The sequence below is a fragment of the Panthera leo genome, chromosome B3 (genome assembly GCF_018350215.1).
Source record: "Panthera leo isolate Ple1 chromosome B3, P.leo_Ple1_pat1.1, whole genome shotgun sequence".
Taxonomy (NCBI): Eukaryota; Metazoa; Chordata; class Mammalia; order Carnivora; family Felidae; genus Panthera; species Panthera leo.
In genome coordinates this window covers 101,232,171-101,249,536 of record NC_056684.1, presented here as the reverse complement: position 1 = coordinate 101,249,536, position 17,366 = coordinate 101,232,171, and the positions used below count along the sequence as shown (strand labels likewise).

Below are 17,366 nucleotides of genomic sequence, written 5' to 3'. Positions count from 1 at the left end.
TTCTATCTGCCTAGGTCACTGCTCGGGCTCCACCCTCTGCATATGCACACTTTGCCTTTGGTTTTTTATGCCTCTGCTTTCCATGTCACTCACTCTACAGTGTACCCCTCTCCTGTACCCTGCAAATGAATTATGCGCTTCCACAACATCCTCTATTTACCTTTTTTTAAAGTTTATTTATTTATTTTGAGAGAGAGAGCCGGGGAGGGGCAGAGAGAGAGAGAGAGAGGGAGAGAGAGAATCCCAAGCAGGCTCCACACTGTCAGTGCAGAGCCCGACACTGGGCTTGAACTCATGAACTGTGGGATCGTGACCTGAGCCGAAGTCAAGAGTCAGATGCTCAACCAACTGAGCCACCCAGGCACCCCCCTCTCTACCTTTTTATAGCAGTTGTCACATTGTATTGAAATTGTTTGACCTCTTATCTGTCTCTTCCACTAGACTGTAAACAACCTGAGAGCCAGGACCGTGTATTGATAATCAATATTTACTGAATAAATAAATCTTCTAGTTCAACCCCTTTATTTTCTTCTTGAGGAAGCTGAGGGCTTCCTCAAGTTAGTGACCTACTTGATGCCACCAGTGTTTTGGCATCATGGAAGCTGGGCCCCGAGTTGTTTCTCAGCTGTCCAGTGTTTTCTTGGCTGACTTGCTTTAATACTCAGCTAACATTGTTCTAGTAACTACAGAATAATTGTAATTTAACATTTGAAAAACGTGGAGAGGAACTCAAATAATTATATAATTAATTCAAAAGACAGATACAAAGCTTTTTTTTTTTTTAAAGCCTCTATTATTTTAAATTACCCACGTCATTGTTTTCCTCTGTTCCCCTGGAGCTGTTGAAAGAATGTGACATAATAGTGTGCTCACTGTCGGAGGCCTGGATTTCTGTATGACAGCCAGGATGTAACTTCATTCTGGCAAAATCTGATGTTATCGCTCAGGTTTTTGTTGCACTGAAGTTAGGACATCTTCTTCTGGGAGGATCTGGTGGAAAAAACATCCAGTTATCAGATCCCTCTCTTAAGCAGTGCCAACTAACAGGGCTCTCAATTAAAATGAGAACAAAGGAAACTCGGGATGGTTGGTAAAAAGAGCAGAGGCTTTGAAACCCCCAAACCCTGGTTGAATCCTACTTTACCACTCTGCAACCTTGGGCATAGTATTTTCTCTGAGCATTTGTTTCCTCATCTGTAAAATGGGGCTAACTGGGAAGATAATTTAAGGATTAGTCTGTGTAAGGAGCCCAGTCTGGTATCTGGCTATGAGCTCTATTGAAATACTACCCCAGTTCAGGTATTCCTGTGGGGCAGAGATTATCATAGTGCCTGACTTGAGAATCTGGTAGGTACTCAGTAATGCTGGATGATTGATGATTGCAAGAGAGATCTATTACTGCAGAATAGCTAAATTCTTGCTTCAAAGAATCTGAGGTTCTATGTCTCTTCCTGTCTGTTTTCTACTGGGATATGGGTTGGGATGTGTTTACTTATGTCTTTTAGACATAATCTTTATATATGTAGACTGCAGAAAGGACTGTGGTCTGGTTATGCTTGTTACAGTGATAGGGGAAGACAGATCTTTGCAAAAAGGGCTCACAGAATCTCATATGCATTTTGCCATCCTTGCTTGCTCAGACGACTGAATTGGATTCATCCAAAAAAAGAAAAGAAAAAGTAAAAAGAGAGAGAGAGAGAGAGAGAGAGAGAACTTCTATGAAGTGCACTGAGGAGTCATGTGCAAAACTCAGAAAAGTTCAGCTGAACATTGATTAGGAATCCACGGAGACCTTGAGAAAGTGGCTGTATAACCTTCGATGATTTTCTTGAGATGTCTAGGTGTCTCTTAGGAAAAAGTATGAACACTGACTTGATTGCTTACTACTCCAACCAATACCACTTTCTCCTTAGGCTGGCACACACTGAATTCTGAATGTATGCTTTTAGCATTTAATTATGTACTATCTTGTACCTGTCCTTCAGAATGAGAATGTAAGCTTCCTGAGAGCAAGGACCAGGTCTGTATGTCGAGGCAATACTAGGACTTCTAAGGAGAGCAAAATACAATTGTTCATCAGTTGTGTGAGTCACGGCATCTGCCCTGGTTTTTCAGCAACTTGAGAGCAGGTATTCTCCTCATATCTCAAATGGGTGAGAAAAAGACCCAAGCTCAAAGGCTTGAATTGGAATTACCACTAAAATCTTACCTCTTACCTTTTGGCAAACAGCTACTGGTCTAGGCTATTGCCTTGGCGGGATTTCCTTTGGGAAATGTAGAAGACATTATAATTTTAAGCCAAAAAATGTGAATTCTAATTTGTTTCTTCTCATTTTTAAAAATGAATGTGGAAAGGGAGACTTCTGATAAGCAATGAGACAAAGATATAATATCAGGTGGGGGAATGGGGTGTGGAAAACCAAAATCATCTAGCAAATGGATTGAAGCTAGCCAGAATTTCACTACATTTAAAAACCTGAGCCCAACAGAACACAAAGGGATGTGTGTCTTACTGTGTCTTTAGCGAAGGCCATTTAACACTGGGAAGTTTTCCAGCAGTGTATTTCAATAACAGCAACCCTTCTTAAAACATTTGGGCCTTGCCATTTTGAAAATCAATACTCTTCAGTGTCTACTGAAGTTGCACATTTGTTCTCTGTAAAATGTATATGGGATGACCATATAAATTATCCTCCACACTGGGACATTTTTTTTTAAAGAGAAAGGGAGAGCCATTAATTGTACCATAGCAATAGGTATAATTGGGACCATCCCAAGAATTCTGTGATGACAGAAAGTGATTTGTATAGTCTATTTACAGAAATGGTTGTTTTATATGTGTATGTGGGCTTAAAAGAATAGGTAATTAAGGTGTTTAACTCACCATGATGATGGAATTGAGCTGAATCATCTACACACTCTCAACTAACTAGTCCCTTTTGTAACTTAGGTCTTTGATTTGCTGATCTGCTGCACACATCAGCCCACTTCAACTCAAGGATCACAACTGGCCTGCTCAGAAATTGGACCCATAATCTTGCTCTCATCAGTTTAGTTCGTAACCAGCTGTAGATTCTGCGGGGCTCTATCAGTGGGTCATACACTCAACTGCAAGATCAAAGCAAAAATGCAGAAGGTTCTGGGCTTTTTTGTAAGGACCCAGATTCTAGTCCTGTCTTTATCAGTAACTAACTGTGATTTTTGGCAAGTCACGTAACCTCTCTGTGTTTTGGTTTCCTTATCTCTAAAATGGGGGTAATAGTATCTGATGTGCAGACCTCAAAGGTTTGTTGGGAGGATCCAGCGAGGTGATGTATGCGGAAGCCTTCTGGGAAGTGCTATACATATGTGAAGTGTTATCATTATAGGAGAGAAGGGGAATATGAGATGTGAGGGGAAAACAGGGCTTTTAACTCTAGCTGGCCTTGTAGATTAGGCTTGTGCAAACAAATGATGAAAATAAGGCCACGGGAGAGGCATTATATTCTCTTTTATGAATAGGGCTAGGGAGGGAGAGAAAAGTGAGGCCAGAGAAAGTAGCCAGTGAGACTCAGGGAATATAGGGAGGGGTAGCTTATATATGGTTGCCCCATATCACTGTTTTCCCCACAGCCCGGCAAGACCTCATCAAAAATGAACATGTTAGAGAAGAAGAAATGTTAGACAACTGGGTTCCCAGGCTGTGAGGGCACATTCTCTCATTCTTGATTGAGAGGGTTGGCTTTATTTTGCAATCCAGTAGGAATCAGAATTTCATACTTACCTTTTTTCTTTTGTTGACTTTTGGTCAAGATTCAACAAAATCATTTATGTAAAATTGCTTTATGCACTATAAATTATCGTATAAAGTCATGATGTGGGATGAGTCTATTGATACCAGTTATTATTTTTATTAAATTTTTTTATGTTTATTTATTTTTGACAGAGAGAGAGACAGAGCCTGAGCAGGGGAGGGGCAGAGAGAGAGAGGGAGACACAGAATCTGAAGCAGGCTCCAGGCTCTGAGCTGTCAGCACAGAGCCCGATGCGGGGCTCGAACCCACAGACCAAAAGATCGTGACCTGAGCCGAAGTCGGACACTCAACCGACTGAGCCACCCAGGCGCCCCGATACCAGTTATTATTATAGTAAGAGCCATGTTTTTTTTTTCTTCAAAGTGATAATTTTTTTAAAAACAGAAAAAGTCAAATGTGTTTATAAAAATTAAATGGAAGCATAATGAAGGAAATAAAAATCCCACATCATCCTGCTACAGTGGACAGCATTTTGGTGACTGGTCTTTCAGACTTTTTTTTGGCATTTGTGTAACATTTTTTTTTTTAAATGTTTATTTATTTTTGAGAAAGAGAGAGACAGAGACAGAGACAGAGAATGAGTGGGGGAGGGGCAGAGAGATTGAAGAAGACAGAATCTGAAGCAGGCTCCAGGCATTGAGCTGTCAGCACAGAGCCCAACTCAGGGCTCGAACCCACAAACCATGAGATCATGACCCGAGCCGAAGCCGGACGCTCAACCAACTGAGCCACCCAGGTGCTCCTTGTGTAACATTTTTTAAAAAACCAAAACAGGATCTTTATTTTGTCATTCATTCTGTAATTTGTTATGATTATTTATATGTTGGTAGATAGAATGCTAATAAGATAAACACTGTGCCTTCTTTTTCTGTGGTTACACTTTGCTGGGGGAAGACAGACAAATAAATAAATGATTGTAATATAATGTGAAGCACGCCATAATGGCAGAGGAACAGGTGCTCTGTAGGAGCATCTGCCCCAGGGCCAGGGAGTCAGGAGAGACTATTTTAGAGATAGCCTTAAAGTTAGGAAGGGATATTTAAGTCGAGACTGGAAAGATGACCAGAGTTAGCCAGACTGCAGTGGATGTTGTGGTACACCATCTAGGTACCTCCCTGGGATGGGACACTCATTCCCCTGCTGGCAATAAGGTTGTTTTTTGATGGCTCTTACCTTAGTTCTTCCCCTAAAAATTGCCCTTTGCTGAAGGAAGCCTCCTTGCTCAAGGTTATCTCCATCTCCAGGGGCAACTGGGGTAAAAGGTTAAACTTCTTTTTTTTTTTTTTTAAATAATATAGTGTTATTTTTATTTTAAAGTTTCTATTTATTTATTTTGAGAGAAAGAAAGAGGGGGCATGAGTGGCACAGGAGCAGAGAGAGGGAGAGATAATCCCAAGCAGACTCTGCACTGTCAGCACAGAGCCCAACGTGGGGCTTGAACCCACAAACTGTGAGATCATGATCTGAGCTGAAGAGTCGGACACTTAACCGACTGAGCCACCAAGGCCCTCAAAGGTCAAGCTTCTTGCCTAATGCAGACATCTCTGAAGGTCCATCTCAGTTCCAGAGCTCCTCTTAGGATCAGTGGAGGCCTCAGATGAACCTGTATTGCAGTTCAGTTTTTCCTTCTGCTCAATCCTGCATCCCTCCCTCTTCACAGGTATTGTTCCTAAGAGCATTTCCCAGTAAAAACCCTCCACACAAATAAACCCTCCACTTGACACAGGTAAAGAGTGGTAGTGATGGTGTGGAATGCAGGGAAGGTGTTGCTAAAGATGGTCCAGCATGTTTAAGGCCTAGAGGTGTTGGAGGAGTTAAATGTTTTTTTTACAAAGACTGCAGACAAGCAAGTGAAGTCAGTGAAGAGACATGATTCCAAGGAGGCAGCCAAGCTCTTGCAGCCACATCAAGGAGACGGGGAGATTGGACTCTGTCCCAAGGCCATTGGGAAGCCCTACAAGGTAGTAAATCACAAAAGAGACATGATCTGATTTTCAAATTTGTGTTTTAGAAAGATCATTTTGGCTGCAGTGTGGCACCATCAATTAAAACTCTCATCATCGATCACTGTATTTTTTATTAGAATATCAGAGTGATTTGTGACCTCCTTCTGCACTCTGCGTCTTTACAGAATGAATGGCAAATCATATGTCCCCCCAGGAAAGTCAGTAAGGAGCACTGGTAGTAAAGCAGTATTGTGGGACGTTTCAAACTCTGAAGGGATTCAATCATAGTTCTTGAATCTTTTTTTTTTTTTTTTTTTAAACCCGATTCTCACTGTTTACAGTTGAACACCAACTACATGACAGAATGCACTGTGCTATTATTGGTGTGGAGGACCAAGGACAAAGGCCCCAATCAGGAGGCCATGGCTGTCTTGTTCATTGATCCACCACTGCAGTGCCTGGCAAACAGTGAATGCTCAATAAATGAATAAGTGGAGACAAGGGGAAATTACTTGGTCTTTCTGACTGCAAAATGAGAACAATAGTAGTGTCCATCCCTCGAGGTTGTTGTGAGCAGTAAATAAGATAATATAGGTAAAACACCTACTTTAGATGCTTAACATTTACTGTAAATCATATTTACTTGTACTTCCAAGATTGTTTGCTATTCTCAGTATTAATAGAAAATAAGACCTTAAAAAATGACAGCCAAACTTCTTATATCTATTTCTCTGTTGTCCTCTGGATCCTATAAATATCACTGCAAGAGAAAAATATGATTTATAAACTGGGTTAAAAGATTCATTCATTCAGTTTACTCAGCAGATATTTTATGAGGGCATCCAAAGTGCCAAGCATGAGGTTTAGGCAGTGGTGAACAGAACAGGCACAGTGCCTATTTTCATGGAGTTTATAATCCAGAAGGGAGACACTAAACAAAGGAAATCTCATTATATTGTAATCAAAACAATCTGTCATTAAAGAGAATAATAGAAACTAATTTATTATTTTATTTTATTTTTATTTTTGAGAAAGAGAGAGAGAGAGAGCTAGCTGGGGAGAATTCCAAAGGGAGAGAGAGAGAGAAAGAGAGAGAGAGAGAGAGAGAGAGAGAGAGAGAGAGAGAGAGAGACAGGGAATCTCAAGCAAGCTCCATGCTCAGTGGGGAGCCCTACATGGGACTCGATCCCACAACCCTGGGAGCATGACCTGAGTTGAAATCAAGAGTTGGACACTCAACCCAATGAGCCACCCAGGCACTCTAGAAGCTAATTTAATAATAGAAAGGTAAGTCTTCTCTGAAGAAGTGACTTTTAATCTGGGAACTAAGAGTGGTATTTTTTTTTTTTTTTTTTTTTTGAGAATAGGAGATAAAGCATTCTATGCAGCAGGAAAATCCTCTTCAAAGACCCCAGGGTAGAAAAAAATTTTGGCCCCTTGGAAGGATGGAGAGAAAGCCAGTGTGGCAGAGTGGAGGGAGATGAAACTGGAAAGGAGGCAAGGCAGATCTTGAGGGACGTTTCATTGTTACATGGTCTTCTTTTATATAGACTAAAAGATACATAAACTACCTGAAATCTGACTGCTCTCTGGGATTATCAGAACAGTCCATGATGCCTGTGAAATAGGAGGGCAGATTAACTGTGTTGTGAACATTTTTAAGCCTTGGGAAAAGTTGTTTATTTTCTACCTTCTGGGCATCATGATAAGGAAAAAGCGTGTAACAAAGGAACCTTGCTGTTTATTGGGAATGATTATGTATTTGCAGATATACATTGCTTATATTTCTACCTACATTTCTACCCCTATCCAAGTAGAACTATTAGAAAGCCTTTTTTTCTCCCCTTCCTCTTCTAACTTTTTTTCTTGGATGTGGTTCTTCCAGTGGAAACAATCAGTGGGAGTAGGGAACAATTTAGAACAGAGATGCTGCTGTGGTTTCCCAGGAGAGGTAGGAGAATTTTGGGTGTCATAAGTGTTTGGGTAGTGGCTTATGCACTGAATTTGCTCAGAGAGGCCTCCATTTTCCCCTCTTAGTGATTAGAACAACCTGTGTTCTGGAATACAGTATTTAAACAGCAAGACTGGCATTGCTATCTTCCAGGATGGTGGAGGCTTAATTAACATTTGAAAATGCTTTGAGATCTTTGGATAAAAGTGTTCTGGAAGCATGCAGTGTTATTATCTTTGGAGTGATACAGGTCATGTGACACAGGAAGTGGCTTTGAAGGAAAAGAAAACCTTTCATCAGGCAAACTCCTTGGGGTGGTTTGAGCCTGTTTTGAGTGACTCAACATGCCCGTGTCATCTCTCTCTAGACCATGAATGAAAGGAATAACTTGGCCTACAGCTTAGCAACTGCCACCGTCATTAACTGCAAGAATTAGGTAAGCTTGCACGTTAAACATTTTATGAATTATGCAGAATCTTAAAGCATTTAAAGCAGCTGTCCCTTAACAAGCATTGAATAAATATTAGCTGTTACTATTATTGTTGTCTTCATGAATACAGTTTAAGATGTCTGCACTTGTTTTCTCTGAACTTAATGCCTCTTAACCAAAGAGTTCAGTATTTTTCAGTGATAAACTAACCTAAATTTCATTTTAAAGACTTGGTAAAGAGCAAAATAAATGTAAATCATTAGGCTTGAGGTCCCAATGTGAGATCTACAGATAAGTCACCTTCAGTGCCTAAGACCCTTCCTGGGAGATAAAATTAGCTTAATGTTGGATACTTAGTCCTTCCTTTTCCAACAAGAAGGACTCAAAATAGAAATTGGGTTTTCTCGCTTCTACTTCCCTGATGGTTCCTTGGGGTCTTCACTGGACAGGATTTCAAGAACATTTCAGAGTAGTTGCAATTTATTTGAGGGTAGCAGTGCAGAAAGATTTCATCCTGTTCCTTCCACTAGTTTTTATATCTTCATAATACTTCCTGGAAATGTGTAAGTCAGGACTAGGGTGGGGAGTGGAGAATAGGAATATGGTTCACTTGAGAAAAGTGTATTTTTGAGCAATACATATGCCCAACCAGACTTGCCCACGTGTATTTGTTAATTTTGCTGGCTAGCTGACCAGAGGTTTATTTATTTTTTTTTTTAAATATACACCTGCTTCAAATGTAATATTCTGAACAAGAAAAGGTGTATTGGGAAGTGGCACAGGAGTGAGAGAGAGAGAAAGGAAATAGCGTACATCAAGGGCTATAAACAAGACAGAAAAGGTCAAGGTCGCAGCAGGGGCCCCAGGGCATGCTGGGAAGATGGGTGGTCAGGGGCCTGTCGGGATAGAGGTCGCCCAAGCCATGCTGGGAAGGATTCCAGGGCCTTCGGCGGCTCCTGTCGGTGGAGAGGTGTCATTTAGACGCGGGCCCGCGGTACAGTTGGGGGTCAAGCACCAAGCCGACCTAATTAAAAGCTCATTACACCAGAGTATTCCCGTTAAGAGTGGGACCCACGTGCAAATCCATCGGTACAGGAGCGCTTTCTGCCTCGGATTTGGGAATTCCAGCCCCAGCCCCAGCCCCAGCCCCAGCCCCAGGGCCTGGGAACGATGGCCAGTTAAAGTGACTTTCCCGTCTGTGACCATCAGGTACAGTTTCTTTCAGGATTGTTTCACACTGCAGTAAATTAGTTTTATCCGCTCTGAAACATTTTAACAAAGAAAGCTCTCTGGTCATCACATGGGTAAAATAACAAGAGATAAAAGAACGTGTACTTCACCTAATCAGAAACAAATAACTAAATCTGCCTGAAAATGCAGCCGTTCCTGTCCCGTCCTCCTTTCCACTTATCTTTCACTGATGGGATTCTGAAATGACCATTCCACAGGCAGACCGGTGGTTCTCTCCTTGTTTTTTATATAATTGTTGCCGACCTTGACAGAAGATCTCAAAACTTAAGTATTAAGTTGGTAAATGATACTATTGTTTGGGAGGTGGGGTAGGAATGGGGTGGGAGCAGAGGGTTTATCTAACGAGAGAAAAAAAAAAAAAGTAAAATGCACCCTAACCAGGCTCAAATGAACTGAAATGGATCAAAGTAAACAGAGACATCTAAAAGCTTTTGTAAGTTAAAAGTGGCTATCTGTTGCAGGTCTTGCCTCATTAACTGCTGATTGAAGCTCTGCTTGGCCCTCTGGGATACCTAACACCCCAGGCCTATCACCCGATGAACCCCCGGTTAGGTGCTTTTTGCCTTTGCCTGTGTTGCTTTGCCCAGCTCCTTGACCTCAACCTTCTTACAACAAAATGAGTCAAGGTTTGTCCTTGAGAATCTTGCCGGGAATTTCTCTTCTCCCCAGTGAGGAATTCCCAGAAAAGAGAAATGGAAGGCACTGTTGTGGTATCTAGGGAGATACGTGTTCTGAAAAGTAGCCGCGCAGCTCGGGTGTTTCGAATAAAGCCTCTGCACAAGGGTATGTAGGGGAAAGAGTCCGCAGTTCGTTTTTCCCTTGGGTGTTGGCCTCATTTCCATATGGGAATGGTGAAAGGTGCCGATTAGGCCAAATGCTTTAAGATACAGATATCTCTTGGCTCCCATGGTCCCAGCCCTTCACCAGGCCATTCAGCTGGGACAGGGAGCTGAAACAGAGAGGGCTGTCTAGGGGAGGAAGACAGAATAGTAGTGGGGGTGGGTTTGGGGGGCGGGGAGGGAGGAGCAGGGCTCTTTGAGTAGGACCAGATAGGTCTCTGTGTAGAGTAATATTACAGCTCTTTCTCTCATAAACAAGCTGCATGCCTGCTTCTAAAGACCCATCTGGCATAGCTTTGAGAATGGCAATAATTACAAGCTGATGATGGACATGGAAAAAAAGCCCTGCTGAGCTAACTCATAAGGAAGTACAGGCCAGGACTGCAGGGAAATTACAGGCTGAAAACCTTTCTAGTTTAGGCCTTTTGGTGTTCTTAATCACAGACTTTAAATGTTGTAATAAACACTGTTGCATTTTATTGACCAACTCCCATGACAGGCAAATCTTTTTCATTTTATTTTATTTTGACCATTTGCTCTTTGGAAAGCTGCTTAGCAGTGTCTGTCTAGGCCATGCCAATAGGCCTTTGGTTTTTCTGCTTGTAGGAAAATTAGGTAAACAGGGGTGACTTTACTTAGTTAATAGAAATTTGCAAAATTTTTTTCTTAAATTGCTCTCTGCATTTTATGATTCAGATGGACTCTCAGGCTCAATGCTTAACCTGTAGCTATATAAGATGTGGCCTGGCTGTCTCCAGCAAGAAGATAAAAGAACAAACTTGGAAAGAATAATCCATGACTTTGTGCCATCAAATAGATGTTTATAATATAGGCAACAAGTGATAGTCCAAGTTAAAAACTATACTGTTAGTGGAATCTTAGGCTCTGGCCTTGTTTATGGAGATGATCCTTATTTCAGGGATGAACTTGATATTGAAAGGATGATTCTTCTCAAAGATTTGGATCCTAATATACAGGTGCCTCTGAGACATTTTGTTGTTGCAGACTTTTTAGACCATTTAACGGCGCAAATGCTTTTAGGAAGTCTTCCTAGAAAAAATAAAATAGAAACACTGGAAATTTTCTTTCCTCTGAAACATTATTAACCTCAAAATCTGTAACTTAAATGTCATGGCAAAATTAGTCTTGAATATAACACATTACCAGTTGCTGTAATAATGGAATTTTGACACCTCATGTAGGTTTTGTTCTACTTCAACAAGTGTTATCCGTTTCCATGAAAAGAATTTAATCTTCATTTTATACATTTTAAAAATCTGATGTTAGAAAGGTTGAGTAATGTTATGAGTTGGGCTTTTTTGTGTGTGATATAATTAACTTATGCACATAGATCTTTGTTCAAAAGATACCTTTAAGGATTTTACAGGGAAGCATGTAAAGTTCATTATTCTTTAAGCACTAGATACTGCTTTAATAACTTATTTTCAGGTCCTTCCCTTCTTTGCCACAATTTCTCATTTATATTCCTTCAAGACTTGTATTTTATTCCTTGTGTTTTGCATACAGCCCTGGCTATCCCAGATGGATTATTTAGTTCTGTCCTTTTGCATTTGATTACTTGTTCAAGGACATAAACTTTTGGGGTCTATGAAGTTCAAGCAATAAAATGGTTGTGCAATGGAAATTTACCAATAAAAACTCAATTTCTTATCCTTTCTTTGCCTTTCATAAGCATTGCTTTACCTGAAGCTCCTTTGTCAATGAGAAATTATTTCTTTATTTCTGTCTCTTTTCCATATAGAGGGTGGAATTGTTCCTAACAAAAGAAGCATGAATTGGTGGAAACTATATATTAAATGCAAGACTATTTGTCTAGTTTTCATTAGGTTGCTGAGTGAAGAGCCTCAACTCCTCTCTTTTCCCAAGGTACTCAGATATCCATGAAGTCCCCCTCATCTCACGCTATCGTTTCTCTCACTGGGCACAATCCGACTTTAAAGAATTCAACACTTGCTGGTCTTTAGAGAACTGTCAGCAATGACAGCAACCAGGGATGCTGACATGTCTTATTGTTTACAAAGGATGAGCACAACAAGGCCCCTCGGATGACTTGATAAGCCCTGCAATTTCTCCCTCCAGCTGGCCTCTGGACCAGCTGCGTTTTCGTGGCCATCTAAAGACACAAGTATCAAAACTTGATCTAAACACCACAAGTCAGCAAACAGCAGTAAAGATAAACGAGGGCTGCTCAAGGTCACTTTGTAAACAGTGAAAACGAAAGAGAAACAAGAGTATCTCGGTCCGAGATGCCTTATATGCGTATAGTTTTCTTCTGTACTGAAAGTTTGATGAGAAAACATCCTGGACTAGTAAGTTCACGGACAATTATCATGGTCTTGAGTACTTAGACTCTTTTTTTCACTTCTGCATTCCTCCATACCTCTAGAAGCACCAGCCAATGTTATACATAAATTAAGTTCAACTTTTTTTTTTGTTATTGTTCTGTTTTGTTTTGAAATATTCTGAACATACTCTTTTCTACTTAAGGAATCATGAAATGTCTTGGAAATTGTACCAGTGCGCGTGCTTTTCCTCATTCCTACTTTGTAAAGAGGAACTTCTATATCAGGAAGGGAACCTTTCCTCCTTTCCTCCTTTCCTCCTTTCCTCCTTTCCTTGTGCTGTCTTTGAGCAAAGAGAGGAAGAAAGGAAAGCTTCACGTATTTATGTTGCCCCAGGGTCAATGCTTTTGTTAAATGACATATATCATAACTTTACCAACTTCGTGGAGCTTGGGGTATTGTCTTCCTTAACTTTGGAATTGAGACAATGCTATTATCTTGTGAAGATGCCAGACTGTTCCTAGAAAGAGCTGTTTCAAGGTACTTGGAGAAAAGAGTTTTACAATAGGCTTTATTTCCCATCTCTCCTTTTTGCAGAAAGGCCATTATTGAAAATAGTGTATGTCACAGTTGATTAGAGCAAAGCACCGTCTTAATTTTAGTAATGTCAGGGTCATATCATAAACACTGTCGTTTTGTCAACTTAATGTTGACAGTCATAGAAAGAGATTTAATCTTGATTATGAGGCAAAATCTTCTTGGTCTCTGCCAACAATCTCAACTCTTTCTGGAAGTTTTCACAACATAGATGCCTAATTTTTACCAAAGTATCTGTCTGTAGGATTGGCTGCACTTTTGGTAAGTCACTGCTTCATAAGCTACCGAGTCTCAGAATTCAAGTAAAGTGACTATTCCCTTTTTTACAGATGGTGAAACTGAAGTTCTGCTCTGTGGGATACAGTATGAGTGGCGCCGTGAACTCAGGGCTGGGTGCCTCCAGGTAAGTTTCTTTTTAACTTTGCTGCTTTCTCCCAGGCACCCAGTCTAAAGGTGAAGGCTCAGTTTTAAATGGGCATTCAGAACAGAATGCCCATTGGTCAGTACTCCGACAGTGGTAAGCAGCGGAATGCTAAACAGCAAGCCCACAAACGTTTGCAAACAGTAGCACCATCTAACAACACGTGGAACAATAGATGTGTATGGCTAGGAAAGGACGCAAAGAAAGAATATTCACTCCTGGTCAGTGGTGGTTGCGCCTATGGAATTATTGATACTCAGAATTCTGCCGGTGGCTGTACCTCTCAGTACCTCCTCTGTATGCTGGGGCCAATTTCTATCCTCCTAAACAAGTTAAATGCATTTGTGTGTGTGTGTATGTGTGATTTGACAGGCTAAAGTGCTAACTCTTGTTGAAATATCTATATTTGGAGTTACTGATAGATTGTGGTACAAATACATTTTCTTCCATACACAAAGATGAACTTTCTTGCAAAAGTATCCAAATGATTTATTTCTCTCATTGGACCATTATTTTAGGAATTTTTCATTGGTACCAGGTCCAGAGTAGGCAGACATTTGTGCTTATATGGGTTGCACTCTGTAGAGGTCTGCATATACAGATGGGAGCTTCCCAATGCTACTTCTAGCAAAATAAGAATGCTACTGTAGAGGCACCTGGGTGGCTCAGTAGGTTAAGCATCAGACTCTTGGTTTCTGTTCAGGTCATGATCTCACAGTTCATGAGTTTGAGCCCCATGTCGAGCTCTACACTGACAGCGCGGAGCCTGCCTGGGATTCTCTCTCTCTTCCTCCCTCTGCTCTTCCCCCAATCAGGCACACATGTGCACTCTCTCTTTCTCTCTCTCTCAAAATAAATAAATAAACTTAAAAAAAAAAAAGAACGATACTATAATCATCAGAAGAAGGACTTCATGGTAAATCAAGGGTCAGAAAGTGATATGCCAGCCAAAGGATGTAGTATCATGTTTCTCCCCCATTTCTTCTCTGGCTTCCTATTGCTTTTTCTCTAGTTTGGCTGTGACATTCAGATATTTTTTCAGTTCCAGGTTTTGTTTGTGTGTTTTGGGCTGGAGTCTGGGGAGTAATGGTGTAGGTTGAGGTCCTTCTTCTCTTGGCTCATCTTGACTACTTGTGTCATTTCCAAGACTGGCTTTCTTTTTTTCTCAGGTGAATTCATTGGCCTGCCTGCTTTAGCTTCTGCCCAGTTCAGACCTCTGTCTGCAGAGAGATGAGACCATGAGATCTGCTAACATGCAAAATGGAGATAAAAGCATTTTTAAAAATGTCTTCCTGCACACAGGCCTGCTTTATAATAAACCAGAACAGTGCAGGAATTAAGATGTTGTTGAAATGCCTGAGTGTCTCTGCCCTTTTATTACATCCAGGGTGATGAGGTCATGGCTTACTGTTTAGCTTATACAGTGCAATTAAGAGATTCATTTCTTAACGTGATTCATCTCAGGAAGAGTTGACTCAAAAGTTTCAGGGGAGAGGCAAGACTCTATGAGAAGATGTTGGAAAATTATGGTTTTCTTTTGGAAGTTTGAGTTCATTTTTTCATTCCAGGCGAGAATGAGAACTGCAATAAGCCTGTCTTGGATTTCTGAGTAGCAGGGAATTTGATTACTTAATGCCAATAAGGCTAAGGAGATGGTTTTAGTTCTTGGCTTTTTTCCCTTTTTGGAATGATGGCAAAAATGTGAACTAAATATTTGTTTTATTTTTTTAATTTATTTAAAAAAAATTTTTTTAACGTTTATTTATTTTTGAGACAGAGAGAGACACAGCATGAATGGGGGAGGGGCAGAGAGAGAGGGAGACACAGAATCAGAAGCAGGCTCCAGGCTCTGAGCCATCAGCCCAGAGCCCGACGCGGGGCTCGAACCCGCGGGCCGCGAGATCGCCACCTGAGGTGAAGTCAGACGCTTAACCGACTGAGCCACCCAGGCACCCCAATATTTGTTTTATTAAGACATCATTAGATCTGTGTGTGTAGAGATGTTTAAATGAAACAGTATCTTAGATGTGTAGATCTACATGTTGTATATTTATTTGATTTATATATATATAAATATATATATGTGATATATATATATGATTTGTGTATATATATATACATATATATATATATGTATATATATATATAAGATGTTTTATTGTGCTGTTTATCTGTTGAGCCTTGATTTAACCCTTTTAAATGCAGATTTAAGTCTCTACTACTGAAAAAGAGGTAGTCTCCCCATTTGGTCAGGGCAGTTCTCAACCATAGTCAAACCCTTTGCAAGAATGTGTGAATATGAAAATGTTGAGAAGCAATGGATTAGGCTATATCTATTCTTTTATGAAAGACTTATTCATGCACCTCAGTTTGAGTAGCTTTTAACTGAGGTTCCTTTCTTCCTTGAAGTCTTCCTTGATTGTGATTCTTGGCTTGGTCTTTTATCCATGGTTCAGATTTTAGTGAAAATGAGTAATTCTTATACTGGTCAATTCATGAAATGTCTACCTTATTTAAGGTATTATGTTAGGCATCCAAGACCATCTTTAGAGGGTTTAACTATTGTCTCTGTCCTTTAGGAGGAGATGGAAAATTCCACAATAATGAATACAAGTCATATTGTCATAAAGGGCTAAATAAAGTGTTATATGTACTCTGAGGAGTGAGTGATTTATTTTGTCTTGGAATTGGGTAGGGCTTCCTAGAGGTGGTAATGTTTGATTTGGTCTTTAGAGCAGAAGCAGGCTTTGAATAGATGAAGCTAGAGGAAAAGTGCAAAGTTTTAGAAGTGCAGAAGTCCATGACATGATTCAGAAAAGGAGATGAATCTGTTCTGGGCTGTGTGTGAGGAGAAATGGCAGGTAAGTTTTGAAATACAGAACACTTTCTATTTATTAGTCCCCTTGAATGCTATGCTAGGACATTTGGACTTAATTCTAAAAAAAAAAAAAAAAGAAAAGAAAAAACCAGAAAACTAGTAAAAGCTTTTGGACTGAGAGAGTGCACCACAATTATAACAGTACCTTAGGAAGGTAACTGCCGGGGATGTGAAAAATAACTTGGAATAGAGAAAGCAAGTGGTGAAGGGGGACTCATTGGAGGGCTATTATAGTAATCCAGGTATAGATGACATGATGTAGGACAGTAATAGTAGAAGCAGAAGTAAGAAAAGAACCCAAGAGACATACTGAGTCTAGAATTGAATGTGGTGGGATGATACATAAATGACTGAAATTCCTACGTTAGGGTGGTTAGTAAATGGAGAAACCATGAACTGAGATAAGCAAATTTAAGAGAGGAAGGCTGGAGGGGAAAACAATAAGTGCTTAAATTGACATTTTTTTTTTATTTAAAAAAAAATTTTTTTTTTAACATTTATTTATTTTTGAGACAGGGAGAGACAGAGCATGAGCAGGGGAGGGTCAGAGAGAGAAGGAGACACAGAATCCGAAACAGACTCCAGGCTCCGAGCGGTCAGCACAGAGCCCGACGCGGGGCTCGAACTCACGGGCCTTGAGATCATGACCTGAGCCGAAGTCGGACGCTTAACTGACTGAGCCACCCAGGCACCCCTTAAATTGACATTTTAAATACACTTTGATTAGACACACGGTTTCTCTTGTTTCTTGAGGAACAAGCTTCTTATAGCCATTTGCTCTAGATTCTATTATTAGATTTACACCCTATTTTGCTTTTTGATTTGACACTCTCTGACTACTCAAGGGAGGAGAAGAAAAGGTATATTTTCTCTCTATCATGTCTGAATGTATTTCTATTTTATATAATCTCAAGATTTTTCTAATCTCAAGGTATTTCTGAAGAGTATCTTGAGCT

At 40.3% G+C, this 17,366-nt stretch overlaps 1 long non-coding RNA gene across 1 annotated transcript in view; it reads left to right on the top strand.

The window, feature by feature from the left end:
- The first annotated feature begins 5,681 nt into the window (after window positions 1-5,681).
- LOC122222721 overlaps window positions 5,682-17,366 on the top strand; it is a 153,603-nt gene continuing 141,918 nt past the window's right edge. The window contains exons 1-3 of the long non-coding RNA XR_006203818.1: window positions 5,682-5,755; window positions 8,059-8,127; window positions 13,441-13,514. This is a non-coding gene — a long non-coding RNA (uncharacterized LOC122222721). The remainder of the gene's footprint in view (window positions 5,756-8,058; window positions 8,128-13,440; window positions 13,515-17,366) is intronic.